The 16653-nt window shown below is 40.8% G+C and overlaps 1 protein-coding gene across 8 annotated transcripts in view; it reads left to right on the top strand.

The window, feature by feature from the left end:
- asxl2 (ASXL transcriptional regulator 2) overlaps nt 1-16653 on the top strand; it is a 344573-nt gene that overhangs the window by 234243 nt on the left and 93677 nt on the right. The window lies entirely within an intron of this gene.

Below are 16653 nucleotides of genomic sequence, written 5' to 3'. Positions count from 1 at the left end.
GAATTTCTGATAATATTTACCTTCACTTTCTTGCCTTTTCCCCATAATCCTTGATTCCCTCACTGACTGAAAATCTATGGCGGCACTGCTGCCTCACAGCGCTAGAGACCCTCGGGCGACTCTCTGTGTGGAGTTTGCACATTCTCCCTGTGTCTGCGTGGGTTTCCTCCGGGTGCTCCGGTTTCCTCCCACAGTCCAAAGATGTGCAGGACAGATAAATTGGCCATGCTAAATTGCCCGTAGTGTTAGGTAAGGGGTAAATATAGGGGGGTCGGTGGGTCGGCTTCGGTGGGTCGGTGTGGACTTGTTGGGCCGAAGGGCATGTTTCCACACTGTAACTAATCTAATCTAATTTCTGCTGTGTCCCAGGGAAAAAAAATCAAGGAAAAGATCCTCTTGTCTTCATTGGCAACCTTTCAATATTTTTAATATTTGTGATTTATTCTACACTCTCTGGCAGCTTAAGAATGACTAAAAGGCTTCTTTCCACCCCACCACCCAGGAAATGAATATTTATTGTATGGACAGGATTTTGCTAAAAACACGTTTTAATTGCTGGTGTTGAAAATTACTTGGCACTGGTGGCACAGATGCTGTTTAAAGTGTTCCAGCTGGGTTCCTGCCCCCCTCGTGTGTTATCTGTTTGACCAATCGAGTGCTCAAGCAGTCATTTGAGTTGAGCAACCAATTAGCAGAAAGTTGGTGAATTGACTTCCTATGGTGCTCATAGTCAATGTAAAAGGTGATTGTGCATAATTATAATCTGTATGATATGAGTGACAACATAAGAACAGGTTGAGCTTGTTGGCAGTACATAGTTCATCATGTATTAAAGCACCACTATGTTTTGCATACATCCTAATCTTCAATCTCTAGCAAGTTATATTATGTAATATTAATTGGGAACTGGGAATATTTTGTGCTTTGACTTGAGATTTTTTTTAACTGATTAATAGAAAGAGCAGTCTGCTACTTTGTGAAAATGAATCCTGGACTGCACAGCTAAAACAGGCAGTGTATGCAAAATATATCATGGAATAAAGTAAGCCTAAAGGGAGTGACTTCAAAATGAAATATTTTTAGGAAGTTAATTGTTTGAATTACAAACGCACCTCAAACTCAGATACACATTTGTATCTGAAAGTGCCTAAAGTAGTAGTCAGCTCATGCGAGCAAATTTCTTCATAGAAACTCATACTGAACAATGTCTGAACTTAGCGTCAAAGTATCAATGAGGTTAATGTTACTTGTAATGATTATAATAAGGTCAGCCAGGTGGACCTCTCAGAATGAGTTCCCTGATTGGGGCTGTTAATTTAGTCCAGTCAGGGTGCCCTGGCTGACAGATATAAACAGGAGTGCCAGAGGTTCTGTTCACTCTGAGAGTTGCCTTTGAGCGAACCAGATCTTTGTCAATGACTCTCCAAGCCAGGATACTAGCCTCTGTAGATTTATTTCAATATTCACCATTATTCACATGTGGTGAACTTCAGGTGAGGGGCAAGTTCATGGTTAAGCTGAAATACTCACGTCTTGCTCTCCACATTTTGCTGATTTGCCAATATCTTTACGAAGGCAAGATTGTATTTTTTTGTCGCCATTGAAATGCACGTATGGGATGAAGTTGCTGGATTTGTGAGATGTGATGGAACTAACTTCAGAGATTGAAGTCTTGTCATTATAAGCATATGTACCTTCTGAGCAATGTGATAACTTAGTTAGTGTAAATCACCCTCTCTAACACTAGCAATTATTTGTTACAAGCATGAAGCCTCGTTCATTGTTTGTTGTTGGAAATCTCAAACATCTAAAATTTAAATGCTTTAATGTTTTAATAAATTCTTTGTATCTCCTTTTTCTTAATCAAATCCTTTCTTCTCTCAATCCTGCTTTATTTCTATGGGATTAACAAAGAAACTACCTACACTAATTTATGCTTCTCTCTGTCCCTGCACAATTACTTCATGTTAATAAATAGATTTGTGGATGCTGGAAATCTGAAGGAAGAACAGAAATAGCTGGAGAAACTCAGTAGGTCTCACAGGATCTGTGGAGAGAAAGCAGAGTTAACGTTTTGGGTCCAGTGACCCTTCGTTAGTGTCAAAGAAAATTACAGCACAAGAGGAGGCCCTTCGGCCCTCCAAGCCTGTGCCGATCCAGGTCCTCTATCTAAACCTGTTGCCTATTTTCTAAGGATCTGTATCTCTTTGCTCCCTGCCTATTCATGTATCTGTCTAGATACATCCTAAATGCTGCTATCGTGACCGCCTCTACTACCTCCACTTGCAACGCCTTCCAGGCACCCACCACCCTTTTGTGTAAAGCACTTTCCAGCATATTTCCCCTAAACTTTTCCCCTCTCACCTTGAACTCGTGACCCCTAGTAATTGAGTTTGTCACTCTGGGGTGGGGGGGCTGAAGAAAACTTCTTGCTATCCACCCTGTCTATACCTTTCATGATTTTGTACACCTCAATCAGAGTCCCCCTTCAACATCTGTCTTTCTAATAAAAATAATCCTAACCTACACAGCCCCTCTTCATTGCTAGTGCTGTCCATACCAAGCAATATCCTGGTGAACCTCCTCTGCACCCTCTCCAAAGCATCCACATCCTTTTGGTAATGTGGTGACCAGAACTGTACACAGTATTCCAAATGTGGACAAACCAAAGTTCTAGACAGCAGTAAGATGACCTGCCAAACTCTTGTACTCCATACCCGGTCCGATGAAGGAAAGCATGCTGTATGCCTTCTTGACCACTTTACTGACCTGCGTTGCAACCTTCAGGGAACAACGGACCTGAACACCCAGATCTCTCTGTACATCAATTTTCCTCCAGGATTTTCCATTTACTGTATAGTTAGCTCTTGAATTGCATCTTCTGAAATGCGTTACCTTGCATTTGCCCGGATTGAACTCCATCTGCCATTTCTCTGCCCAACTCTCCAATCTATCTATATTCTGCTGTATTCTCTGACAGTCCCCTTCACTATCTGCTACACTACCAATCTTTGTATCATCTGTGTACTTGCTAATCAGACCACCTGTACCTTCCTCCAGATCATTTATGTATATCACAAACAACAGTGGTCCCAGCACTAATCCCCATGGAACACCCACTGGTCACAGGTCTCCACTTTGAGAAACTCCCTTCCATTACTACTCTCTATCCCCTGCTGTCCAGCCAGTTCTTTATCCATCAAATTTCAGTTGTTTCTTGCCCTTCTCTTGATGCTCCATTTCCCTTGCTGTGCCATTATTAATAGGAAAAAGAATCTTTAAATCTGAATTTACTCAAATAATCTAACAATTGACAGCTACCATTAAGGTGCCTGCTGCAACAGAATCTGGTCCATTATCATCATCAGTCTGGTAGCAGAGCAGTTGGAGACTGAAGATAAAGTACTGAATGTGAGAAGTTATTGCATAGGCACCAAGTAATTGTTAACTCAGATGAGTGACTATTAGACACCAATTGAGAGTGAAACATGAAAAATTAGCATTTACAATATACTGCCAATGTAAATGAGAAAAGAAGTCCCTTCTCATTAATACATTTTCTAAGTGTTTCTGCCCTTGTTTCTATTGTCCTGTGGCTGTTAATCTCTTAACTGAGCAGGTGTTCCAACTGTTGCTGTAAAAGTTGCATCTTCACTGAGTTGAACTGCCCGTCATGTGTGACAGTGGTAGGTTGTGCTGAACATATCTAGGGTGACATTTTCAATTGATTTTATTTACAGGCTATAATCTTTGGGGATGGATATTATGTTGCTGTAACCATGGTGCCTGATTATTTGGTATTTTCTAAAAGGTGCCCCAGTACTGACTGCTTCAGTACTTGCTTTAATCTATGGACGTTTATTTCTTCTGGTTGATTTCAGTTCTCTTTCCTGGAGAACTGTCCAGTTTCCCCAATTCTCCATTGAGCTTGTAATTTTTGTTACTGTGATAATCACAGCTCTGATTGCTGGCTAAGTGGTCACCAATGAGATAGCCATAAGGAAATCTGTGTGTGGCTCCTGGTAGAGACTTCCAATGGGCACAATTAAACCAAGGTGGGGCCAGAGAACATGTCTAAGTAGAGAACAATTTCAACTTGCAAACAGTATTAGGGCATTCATGATGAAAGTTTTGAGTGCAAAAGCAATTCCTCATTTTTTCCATTGCTCTCTTGTCTAAAACATAATATGACCAATTTTCAGGGTACCTGGTCTTTTTGTTTCAAACACAAGGACTAAAGGGTAAAATGTGGACAAATTGTATCAATGTGCAGCTCTGGTAGCATGAGCAAATTCACGGGGTGCATTTGTTACATGTCTTAGTGTCCATTAATATGGAAATGTGAAGCATTATCCTTGTTCACATAAATCTTTTGGAAAATGTTGGAGGATTCTACAAAGAGTTCCACAGTTCTAACCAAAGATATACTCTTGAAATTATGTTTTTGATAAACATCTTTGTAAGGAGTTGGAGGTCAAGATTGATAGGACAGACAATCCCCACTCCTCAAACTCCTCTCCAAAAAAGTGACCTGATTAATTTGTTCCAGCCACTTTCATTGGAAATACCTGGGGACCTCTGCCACAAAGCAATGGTGGGAAACTGCATGTAGAGGGATAACTAATCGCAATAGCTTGATCGAGACCAATTTCTAGCAATTTTCATACTCCCCAGCGGAGCTGTAAAAGTTTAGTTCTCAAAAAAAGTTACAGTTGTTACAAAATAATATGAAATGTGAGAATGCCATAGCAGATTTTTGAAAAAATCTAAATACAAATTTAAAGTGTGGATAAATGGAAAGTAGCTTTGTATGTAAGTTTACATCACTGGAATGGATCAATGTTATTCTTTGGCCAGATGTTTTGCTGAGTTGGAAAAGTTCTGTGCTACAACCACGATTTACAGCTTCTCCCTGCTATTATCAGACTAATGAACAGGCTTCTCATATTAGAGTGGATCTTTATTTGTACTTTCTCTGTAGCTAAAGTCAGAAGTCACACGACACCAGGTTATAGTCCAACCAGATAATTTGAAATTGCAAAGTTTCAGAGCCCTTCTCCTTCGTCAGGTGATGTGACTTCTGACTTTGTCCACCTCAGTCCAACACCAGCACCTCCACATCAAGGCTCCTCTGTAGCTGTAACATTATATTCTGCACTTTGTTCTATTCCTCTGATGTACTTACGTAAGTTATGATTTATCTGGATAGCATGCAAAGCAATACTTTTTAATGTGTCTTGGTGCATGTGACAATATTAAATTAAGTCAAAAGAATGGTACTGGAGCACCAATTTGGAAGATTCATACCCTCCCAATTTTCCCACAGTGTCATCTGTGTTTCTGAAAAATTATTCATGGACTTTAGACATTTTGAGCAAAAGGTCTAAATCTTCTCAAGTTATTTGGAGAGGACCAAGTTTCTCTTTGGAGAGGATTAGGAACCACTTTGGGATTATTATGTAACTATTATGTGTAAAAGGTGGATAAAACTTGAGGGTCTGTTAAGTTGTCAATTAATTTGAAAAGCGAAAGTTTTACTGTGACTTGATTGAATGAAATGTGTTTGCAAATTCAATCAATGTTTGTTGACTTAGCCTGAGGGCTGTGATTATAAAGTATTCCTAGACCGTTCCCACCACCTTTCAATATCACATGGGGGTGGGCGGATGCAGTAAATTCAGTTTGATTGACAGCTCTGATTGGTTATAAATTGGTTAATTGTCTTTGATATGAGGCTTTGATTACAAATGTTTGAAATGTTTGTTTTATAAGGATTAAATCCTTGAAATAAATGTTTATCTTTATAAGAGATTTTTCTTTCAATTTCATTCATGGAATGTAGGTCAACTCTGTTCAACAATCTCTGGATTAAACACTCTATCCTATAGCCCAGAGATACAATAAACCTGTCAGAGATTGCTCACTTTTTCAATAGGACTGGGACATAAGGGTTTGTTTTTCTGTGCTGTAGATCTCTATGACTCTGTAACTCAATGTTTGCCATCTTGAGAGAAGAAACAATGGATTAGCATGAAATTATTTTATGAATGGATTAGAGGTGGATTCAAGCAGTTATCATCTATATTTTGTTAATGAGTGTGCCTTATTGAACCAATAACATAATTAGATTGTTTTCTTGATTTAAAGAAAAGCATTCTTGTAAAACTAAACCTCAGAATAGAGCACTGTTAATTTATATTTGTAAGATTAAAGTTAGGTTGTAGTCCAACAGGTTTATTTGGAAGCACTAGTTTTCAGAGCACTGCCCCTTGATTAGTTGGTTGTGGAGTATAAGATCATACGACGCAGAATTTATAGCAGAAGTTTACAGCGTGATGCAACTGATATTATATATTGAAAAACACCTGGATTGTTTAAGTCTCATCTTTTAGAATGACCATGATAAGACTAAACAAACAATCCAGGTGTTTTTCAATATATAATATCAGTTGCATCACGCTGTAAAATTCTGCTATAAGTTCTGTCTTATGATCTTATACTCCACAACCACCTGATGAAGGGGCAGTGCTCTGAAAACTAGTGCTTCCAAATAAACCTGTTGAACTATAGCCTGATGTTGTGTGATTTCTAACTTTGTACTGCCCAATCCAACAGTGACACATTCAAAAGTGTAAGTTTTAAGTATAGAGCTCTCAATTGCTTAAAAAAAATTTATCAGGAAAGAAAAACTACTGTTTAAGATCTTGAACATTCGGTGCTTTGGTACCAATCCAGTTATCTGGTTTTATCTGTGATGCTAATCAGCCACCATGCCCATTAACATGTGTATGATGTGTGGTATAATTCACAGCAGCATGTTATCTAATTTAAAATGTAGGGAGCATCTTCTTGGGAATTGTTGCTAGCATTGTAGTAAAAATGATGGGAAAATGTCTTTGGTTTTGTTTGAACTTAGTTTCAAACATGAAGGAGTTGTGCAATTAACTGTAGTGCTACTGCATGTGGTTGCCATGCAATGGAAGCTGCTATCCTAACAACTGTGGGACAATATTTCTCTTGCCAGTAAGTTCATCGCCTTTGCACAAGTACTCTTACATTTGTGCAGTAACTTACGTTTAAGCAGCACTCTAATGCAATAAAATGTCAGTGATTAGTGGTGTGCCTCAGGGATCAGTGTTGGGACCACAACTATTTTCAATTTATATCAATGATTTGGAGCTGGGGACCATGTGTGCAGTGTCAAAATTTGCTGATGACACTAAGATGAGTGGCAGATCAAAGGTGTGCAGAGGAGTGTGAAACTTTGCAGAGGAATATGGATACATTGAGTGTGTGGGCAAAGGTCTGGCAGATGGAATACAATGTTCGCAAATGTGAGGTCATACATTTTGGTAAGAGTAACAGCAAAATAGGTTATTACTTGAATGGTAAAACATTGCAGCATGTTGCTGTGCAGAGGGACCTGGGTGTCCTTGTGCATGAATTGCAGAAGATTGGTCTGCAGGTACAGCAAGTAAATAGGAAGGCAAATGGAATTTTGTCCTTCATTACTAAAGGGTTGAGTTTAAAAGCAGAGAGGTAATGTTACAGCTGTACAAGGTGCTGGTGAGTCCACACCTGGAATACTGTGTGCAGATTTGGTCTCCTTAGTTGAGAAAGGATGTCCCGGCACTGGAGGGGGTGCAGAGGAGGTTCACTAGGGTTGATTCTGGGGTTGAGGGGTTTGGCTTATACAGAGAGGCTGACTAGAGTGGGTCTATATTCAATGGAATTCAGAAGAATGAGGGAGTCTTACAGAAACATATAAAGTTATGAAGGAAATCGACAAAATAGAAACAGACAGGATGTTTCCATTGGTGGGTGAGACTAGGACAAGAGGGCATGGCCTCCAGATGAGAGGAAGCAGGTTTCGACCTGAACTGAGGAGGAATTTCTTCACCCAGAGGGTTGTTAATCTACGGAATTCCTTGCCCAGGGAAGTAGTTGACGCTACTTCAGTAATTGCTTTTAAAGCAAAGGGAGATAGCTTTTTGAAAAATGAAGGAATTAGGGGAAATGTGAAAACGCGGGCAAGTGGAGCTGAGGCCATGAAAACCTTGGCCATGATCTTATTGAGTGGTGGAGCAGGCTGGAAGGGGGCTGACGGCCTACCCCTGCTCCTCGTTCTTATGTTCTAATGTGTTTCACATCAGGGGGAATGTATGAAGCAACAGTAGAACAAAGAAAATTTACAGCCCAGGAACAGGCCCCTCTACCCTCCAAGTCTGAGCCAATCCAAATCTTCCGTCTAAACCAGTCACCCAATTCCTAAGCATCTCTGCTCCCCACCTACTCATGCATCTGTCCAGACACATCGTAAATGAATCTCCCGTGCCTGCCTCTACCACCTCTGTTGGCAACGCGTTCCAGGCACCTACCACCCTCTGTGTAAAGTACTTGCCGCGTATATGCCCCTTAAACTTTTCACCTCTCGCCTTGAAAGCATGACCTTAGAATTAAGATAGATATCAAGTACATACGCCAAAAGAATTGGAGGAGACTTTGCTGCCCGAACTGCTGAGTACCTCCCAGTATTTTCTGTTTTGGGTTTAGATTTCCAGTATGCACAATCCATGAAGGATCTGGAACATGCTGGGACCATATGGCTTGCAGAGGTCACCAAGTTCCTCAAGCTTGTTCTGTTTTGATGTTGTCTAAAATACTGATAATTATGAAACCATCTCTGCACTTCAGGAAATCAGTTTTGCATTCTTGATAAAGGCTTTAAAATTTTTTTGAAAAGTTTGTATTCTGTCTATAATGACCAGGGAGAATTGGTGTCCTGTGACTTTAAGAAAGTGACTTCCTGTTGGCGTCTGGTTCATTCGCTCTGAGTCACAGCCTGTGGTTGGCTGAGGATGGTTGTAACTGTTCAATGTGGTTACTGGGGCACCAAGATGTCATCAGTAGCAACATAGGACTGGAGTGTGGTTTACACTGTGTACTCAAGATGTTCCTGCTTTAACAAGCTCAGCCATGTTCTGTATTTGCATTTTACCATTTTATACGTGTGGATACATATTAAAGATCGAGACGAATGGATAGAACCGTCATTAGGTCAGAGCTTAAGAGAGGTTAAGAAAAGGCAGTTTGCATTTTTACTGTTTGTTTTCAATGTTTGTACTAGTTAGGAAATCTTGACTTTGGCAGGAAATAACGACTGGGAAACTCAGGAGTGAAATATGTTCAATAATGAGAAATGTTAAAATACAGTAGAGCTGGGTCCATTTAACAGAACATTTAGCTCTGTTTCTACAGCATGTCAGCACCAACCTATTTCCAGCAGTCCAAATCGCCAGCAGTTGACTCATAACTTGTATGTTATGACGTTTCAAGTACTCAGTTACATACTTCCTAAAGGTTGAGATTTCCTGCCTCAATTACTATGGAGAAAGTGAGGACTGCAGATGCCGGAGATGAGGTTTCAGAAGAGATTTGAGGAAAGCATTTTTCACCCAGAGCATGGTGGGAATCTGGAATGCACTGCTTGGATGGTGGCAGAGGCAGAGTCAAGAGTGTGGAGCTGGAAAAGCACAGCAGGTCAGGCAGCATCCAAGGATCAGGAGAGTCGATATTTCGGGCATAAGCCCTTCCTGATGAAGAGCAAATTCTTCTGTTCCTCGGATGCTGCTTGACGTGCCGTGCTCTTACAGTACCACTCTCTTGACTCTGCCTCTGCTACCATCCAAGCAGTGCATTCCAGATTCCCACCATGCTCTGGGTGAAAAATGTTTTCCTCAAATCCCTTCTGAAATCTCCCTCCTTTTACCTTAATATGATTTCCCCTTGTTATTGGCCCTACAATGGAGGAAACAGCTGCTTCCGATCCACCCTGCCCATGGATCTCCTAATCCTCTACACCTCTCTGAAGTCCCCACTCAGCCTTCTCTGCTCTAATGTAAACAGCCCGAGCTTATCACTGAAAAGTTCCATCCCAGGCACCATCCTGATGAATCTCCTCTGCACCTGCTCCATTGCAATCCCATCCTCCCTATAGTGTGGGGACCAGAACTGCACACAGTACTTCAACTGTGGCCTCACCATAGTGCTGTATAGCTCCATCGTGATTTGCCTGCTCATATAGTTTACACCATGACTGATAAACGCTAGTATCCCATATGGTTTCTTACCTACTGTATTAACCTGTCCAGGACAAATGCCACAAGATCCCTGTGATCCTCTGAGCTTCCTCATGTCTTACAATTCATTGAGTAATCCATTGTCTTGTTACTTCTTCTAAAGTATACCACCTCACATTTATCTGGGTTAAATTCCATCTGCCACTGACCTGCCCATCTAACCAACCTTCCTGTAATCCACTTTTTCCTCACTGTCAAGCAGTCAGCCAATCATCTTACCATCCCCACTACATTTTTCTAAATCATTTATATATGTATGAAAAATAATAAGTGACCCAGCACTCATCTCTGTGGTACACCACTGGACATCAGGTCCCAGTCACACAAACCACACAAACAGCCTCCTACCTCCACCCTCTTCCTCCTACCATTCAACAATTTTAGATCCAATTTGTCAAATTTGCCATGGATCCCATGTTTTTTACCTTTATTTTAATTGGGGAGATAGGCCGCCTACTTGCGGAACGTTTCAGAGAACACCTCTGGGACACCCGGACCAACCAACCCAACCATCCTGTAGCTCAACACTTCAACTCCCCCTCCCACTCCAACAAGGACATGCAGGTCCTTGGACTCCTCCATCGCCAGACCATAGCAACACGACGGTTGGAGGAAGAGCGCCTCATCTTCCGCCTGGGAACCCTCCAACCACAAGGGATGAACTCAGATTTCTCCAGTTTCCTCATTTCCCCTCCCCCCACCTTGTCTCAGTCAAATCCATCGAACTCAGCACCGCCTTCCTAACCTGTAATCTTCTTCCTGACCTCTCCGCCCCCACCCCACTCCGGCCTATCACCCTCACCTTGACCTCCTTCCACCTATCGCATTTTCAATGCCCCTCCCCCAAGTCCCTCCTCCCTACCTTTTATCTTAGCCTGCTTGACACACTTTCCTCATTCCTGAAGAAAGGCTTATGCCCAAAACATCGATTCTCCTGCTCCTTGGATGCTGCCCAACCTGCTGCGCTTTTCCAGCAACACATTTTCAGCTCTGATCTCTAGCATCTGCAGTCCTTACTTTCTCCTTTATTTTAATTAGTCTCCTATGTGGGACCTTGTCAAAGGTATATACACTACATCAGTTGCTCTACTCTCATCTCTCCATTTGGTCACCTCCTCAAAAATGCATATCAAATATGTTAGGTGTGACCTCCCTCTGACAAACTGTGCTATCTCTGATCAAACTTTGCCACTGTAAGTGGATATTAATTCTGTCCTTCAGAATTTTCTCCAATAGATTCTCTCCCACTGATGAGAAACTCACTGGTCTGTCATTCCCTGGTTTATCTCTACCACCTTCCTTGAAAAATGAAGCCATATTAGTTGTCTCGTCTTTCCCTGAGGTCACAGAGGAATTAAAAATTTGGGTCTGAGTTCTGTAATTTCCTCCCTCACCTCCCACAGCAGCCTGGGATACAAGCCATGCGGACCTGGGGATTTGTCTATTTTCAAAATCTCTGATACCTTCTCACTCCCAATGTCAAACTGCTCAAGAACCTCCCCATCCCTCTTCTCAAGCTCTGTACCTACATTCTCCGTTTCCTGAGTGAAGACAGATGTGAAGTTCTCATTTCACACCGTATCAATGTTCTCTCGCTCACCCTCTTGGTCACTAATGGGTGCATCTCTTTCCCTTAATATATATGACAGAATATCTAGGGATTCTCCTAAATTTTATCCACGAGTGTTTTCTTATTTACCTCTTTGTTCACCTTTCTTCAGTTCCCCCCCTGAACTCTCCTCCAATAGGCTCCTGTTGTTCCCTTTGTACCTGCTCAAGGCCTGTCTTTTCCTTTTTATCCAGTCATGAATATTCTGAGATATCCAGGTCTCTTTGCGTTTGTTGTTGTTACATTTCATCCTCGAGGAAACATGCTGGACCTGCTCACAAATTCTGTTTTGAATGGCTCCCACTGTTCTGTTGTAGACTTAGCCCAAAAATGTGCAGGTTAGGTGAATTGGCCATGCTTCATTGCCCATAGTGTTAGGTGAAGGGGTAAATGTAGGGGAATGGGGCTGGGTAGGTTGCTCTTCGGAGGGTCAGTGTGGACTTGTTGGGCCGAAGGGCCTGTTTCCATACTATAAGTAATCTAATCTAATCTAATCAAACTAGCTGTTTACTTTGGCCAGATCCTGCCTTATTTTAATAAAATCTGCCATCTCCAGTTCAAACCCTTTTATTGCAGACCAACCTTTTCCTTTTCTAGAACAAACTTTAAACGTACTGTGTTGTGGTTGCTGTCATTAAAATACTCCCTCACTGTTTGTTATCTGTCCAGCTTTATTACCCAGAATTGGATCCAGTTACAGTGGTTCATGTTAGACCCTTTACTGTTGATATACAAATCTCTCTCAATTACCTTTTGAAGAAAAATGCACCCTTTAACCCAGCCTTCCCTCTGTGCAGGACCCAAAGGCCTCTGTGTGGTTGTGACCTTTGGAACTGGAGGTCAATCTGCTGATTGATGCACTGACCCCAATAACTGTGTACAGAACGTTGGAGCTGGAAGTCTTTACACTATCATTATGCCCCAATTAATGCTATCCCTATTGTTTTGCACTTATGATTACCAAAGGCACCATTGTATAATTTTTGTAAGTGTATCCCTGGTAATTCCGTTTTCAGCAGAAAAAGTTGATTATTGGAATTTGATTGTATTAATGTTGAAATATGTCCACAATTTTGAATGTAAAATCTGTTTCATATTGGCTGTAATATATTTTGCTCACATCAACGATTTTTTGATAACTATGGCCATCATTAATCCTGGAGATTTCAGCAAGATCTGTGGACCATAACATCTAGTTTTTTTTTTAAATTGGAAACTGCATCTTTTTAATTCAACAATGAAAGTGGGAATTGTGTTAAGAATGAGGAACCAGCCAAGTAAACTGAACTTGCCCTTTCTGGATCAGACATTGGTGTATTTCCTACCAACCTGTGACAAATCACATTAAATTGTGCTGTTTCTGTTCAAATTTTGAATCCATCTGCTGGATAATGTCTTTGATATTAACTGGAAACTTGAGTAAGCCAGAACATATATATCAAGGCAAGTCGTGATACTATTTGCAACAGCTGGGATGGTTTAACAAACCTGTAATTTTCCTTTCCTGTAGTTTTCCACAGACAGCTAGTTGAGTTAGTTATGTTAGTGCAGTGTGAGTGATTAAACATTCACGCACATCTGAAAATCGGATTATAATGAGAAACACTTGACCTACATACAGTGTCAAAAGTGTAACAACAGTAAATCAAGTTGTAGAGACTGGAAATAGAGGCAGATAGATGACCTTTAGTATATTCAGCAAATTTGATTTTCAGTATAAAAACCAAAAGGATTGCAGATGCTGTAAATCAGAAACAAAAATAAAAATTGCTGTAAATGCTCAGCAGGTTGAGCCTGCATCTGTGAAGAGAAATCAGAGTTAATTGATCTGAGGAAGGGTCATTCAACCTGAAACATTAATTCTCATTTATCTCTACAAATGCTGCCAGACCTGCTGGGTTTTTCCAGCAATTTCTATTAAACTTCAGCGTCCTGAGTTTCAATGGGTCCGTGCATTCTGAGTCAAGATGATATGTACTAGAGATTAGAATTCCGGTATAAATTAGTCTTCATTTTAAAGTCAGACATTTCACCTTTATTGCAAATTTTCAAATTTATGCTAATGTTTATTGGACTGATGGATAGTCTTTGATCATCATGCCACCATTTAGTTGACATTATGGGGTGAACAGCAGCTTCTATTGATTTTGTTTTTGTTCCTGTTTAAAGACCATAAAGAAAAGCCCATATCTGGATTTGTCCAATGGTTTGTCTGTATGTAATGTTTCCTACTGGACATGACAAGATGTGGGTGTCCATTGGACATTTTCGTCAGACCAGCAGTGACTTAGAGGGAGTGTTCAGGTGGAATGTAGCTAAACAACAAGTAGTAGGGACAATGGAATTGTGTGTGCAATGAGATGTCAGCTCTGTGCCATAGCATTACAGATTGCCAACAGTTGTCAGGATGTAGAGTGCTTTTCCAGATGGTGCGGATAGAAGGGATGCTGGTCTTTCTGCCGATATCTGGTCAATGGGGAGTTGTTCTGGAAATAGCACATGGTAAGCTGAGGTGAAATTGGGACTTGAGAGATGCTATAGGAGTCAGAAGGTAATTAATGAAGAGATTTGGTAAGCTAAGGTGAGAAATCTTGCTGGACTTCAGGCAAGAATTTCTCCAAAAATGTAACTTGCACTTAGCCAGAATACCATAAGATTTGACCCAGAGGGTTGTGTATTATGGTCTGTTTTTGGTGAGGTTGAAGACGGGCTCATTAAATGCAGCATGTGACTTTCTCAATGCATTCCTGCCTCTGCCCCGTTTTCCATTTTACAGTGGGAGGTGCAGGCATTCAGCAGCCTGTTGAGTTGCTAAAATGACTAAGTGACCACTATGCTTTATCAGATCTTCATTGCTATTATATCCACTGCAGAAAAATGTCCAAACTCCTGTGTCCAATAGAGGCAAGGCCCCACAAGATCTTAATCGCCTTTAACTCTCCTCACTATCTGTCAATCCCAGCTCCCTTACTCTTTTTTTCACTCTCCTCATTGCTGAGATCCCCCTCTTACCTTCAGTTTGGCTTCCATTATCCCCTTTACCTCAGGGACTGGCTGTGATGACTGCTGTAGCATGGTTCTGTTCGCAGACTTACTGACCACTCTGATTGGCCAACGGCTGTCTGACGTGGGACTTCCTCCTGAATGTGGGACAGAAGTCCTGTGTTCAGCCATTGAAAGCTCCATAGAGCACATTGGAGCAGTCCGAATCGACTGGGCTGAGTCCCCTGCTGACACTTTGGTGCCTGTATTTGCTTCGAATTGTAGTGTTTATCACCAGCACAGGTTCGAGAGCTGAGATTTACAAATGTGAAGTGGTATAGCATTATCGTCATTCATGGGTATAATGACAATACAAGAAGGTTAAACAGACAATTTTCTTTATAAACTCAAACCCACGTTTATAATGCTCACTTCAATTACACTAAACGCGTTAGTGTAACAATGAATGGATCTCAAAACCTGCCTAACCTGTGTCAGAACCACACCAGGTCCCTGAAACATGAAGTTTCATAGCTTGTTCAAACAGTTCATATTTTCTGTTTTAATTTAAACATAACCAGTAGCCTCAAACAAGAGAAAAGTTAGTTTATTGCACAACTATTGCTGAAAGCTAACATTTAAACTGAGATACTGTAGTAGCACTCTGCCACTATAGAAACACTTTAATACCACAGCTGATCAAAAGGTGTAATTAAAAACTGGAGAAGTTTACATGGACTGTTCAAATATATGTGTAAACATTTTTTAAAAAAGTCCTGTCCTTCTCCTTCCAAACCTTCTGGGAGAGATATTGAGTTGCTGTAGCAACATCCACATTTCCCGGCATTTTGTGATCGGGTGTTGAAAATTGTGTTGGTTTGTTTTCCATCACAAGGCTGAGCAAGAATCATTTGATTCTTAGCATCGACTGATATTCAACTGTTTGGCCTCATTAGGAATGCACTGTCTTTAGTGAAATGGTACTTGAACCTGGAGTATCTGACACCTCCCTTTTGGACGTTTATAATGGAAGGGTTTGATGGCAAGAATGTATGACTAAAATTAGATTTTGTCGACAGGATGTGTCCACAGATGTAAGAGTCTGTCAGTTGTTGTTGACAGTGTCGGTGCTCAGTGATACACTTTCTAGGTGAGTGCACAGCAGGCTTTTTTACTAGAAACTGGCACCTGTGAGTACAAAATGTTTTTCAAATGCAAGATACAGGAAGTAAATACAATGCAGTGACTGTTACTTCTTCCCCTCTCCATCGAATCTAGTTCCTCATTCACAGTTCTGATTGTTTGTCAAGACTTGGCGAATTAATATTGGCAATTGATTGTTGAGCACAAATTCATAAAGTATCAGTAAAAGGGAAGTAATTTTAAATTGGTCATTTCCCATTCGTATTGACAGTTTGTGTTTCAGAACAAGTGATTTGGGTATAACAACAGCTCTGTGGTTTCCAGATTTCAAGATGCAAACATTAATCCAAATGACACATATAGGTGCCTGAATTTTGTACAGTGTTCAGCCACTAGCTTCAGTGATGTTGAGAAGAAGCAAAGTGAAGAGATTGGTCATCTGCTCTGACTTGGCACCTCTAGACAGTCGCTCTGACAACAGCCATGGAATTGGACGAAGTCATCAAAGACAATTAAGAGACTCTAAATTCAGATGACTGATCTATGTAAAGGGGTAAGGGGTGGAGCCTGGAGTTGAAGTCATTTTAAAGCAATGTCAGGATAGAGATTTGTGAATCAGTGAGAAATAGAAAGGCACAATCTAAAAGTTGCTAGTTACTCTGAGAGCAATTGGCTCCATTGCACATTCAACTTGTTTGCAAAATTACAAAGTTATCGTTTTATTCTGCCTGTAGCATTTTCAACATGACATCATGTATTTCATATTCTTCTTGATACAGG

This window comes from Chiloscyllium punctatum, chromosome 3, assembly GCF_047496795.1.
Source record: "Chiloscyllium punctatum isolate Juve2018m chromosome 3, sChiPun1.3, whole genome shotgun sequence".
NCBI classification, from domain to species: Eukaryota; Metazoa; Chordata; class Chondrichthyes; order Orectolobiformes; family Hemiscylliidae; genus Chiloscyllium; species Chiloscyllium punctatum.
The sequence above is the reverse complement of the archived record's forward strand: the minus strand, read 5'-3'. Positions and strand labels throughout refer to the sequence as shown.